The sequence below is a fragment of the Trachymyrmex cornetzi genome, unplaced genomic scaffold (genome assembly GCF_001594075.2).
Source record: "Trachymyrmex cornetzi isolate Tcor2-1 unplaced genomic scaffold, Tcor1.1 scaffold718, whole genome shotgun sequence".
Taxonomy (NCBI): Eukaryota; Metazoa; Arthropoda; class Insecta; order Hymenoptera; family Formicidae; genus Trachymyrmex; species Trachymyrmex cornetzi.
This window is the reverse complement of record NW_017300046.1, coordinates 30,387-31,054: the sequence shown is the minus strand read 5'-3', so window position 1 is coordinate 31,054 and position 668 is coordinate 30,387. Positions and strand designations below refer to the sequence as shown.

Genomic DNA, 668 nt, shown 5'->3' with positions numbered 1-668 from the left:
TATATATATATATATAGTCTGACCAACGTATAAGTCACAGTTTTTACAAGTAATTTTGTAAATAACATTGCTGTTGTGAACTCGGTTTTATCTTTTTGAACTCTTATAAATTTACTCAGTTTACTCAGCGTGCGTGAATCCTATTGTTATAGATTTATTAATAAAAGATGTTGATACTTCTAATATACCTTTAACATATCCCAGGTAGCACACGTATGTTTTATATACGTTTCTTAAACGTATCCAATGTTTTATAACCGTTAAGCATCAATAAGAAACGTTTCGCCGGAAATTTAAAATTATAATTTAAAAAACGTATTTTTCACGTATTTTTTCAGAATTTTTTAATATTTTTGTATGTAATATTGTTTTAATATTGTTGTTAAAAATAAGAAAATGCAATACTAAAAAGTTGATAAAAAATTCTGAAAAAAATTCTTAAAGTTCTATGAAAAGAAAATAAACAATTTTTTCTCTTGCAGTTTTTCTGTAAAGTAATTGATAGTATTTGAATAAAAAATTATTACTCCAATACCAATTTTTAACAATTTTTAGTAATTAATATCTCGTTAACTATTGCGAAAATTGTAAAATAATAGAGCACTTTTCGACACAGTTTAGTCCGCTCTACCTTGCTATGATATTCTAATGCGCTAATTTCCGAACAA

The 668-nt window shown here is 25.0% G+C and overlaps 1 protein-coding gene across 1 annotated transcript in view; it reads left to right on the top strand.

Annotated features, from left to right (window-relative positions):
- LOC108767679 (somatostatin receptor type 2) overlaps positions 1–668 on the top strand; it is a 5,843-nt gene that overhangs the window by 1,026 nt on the left and 4,149 nt on the right. The window lies entirely within an intron of this gene.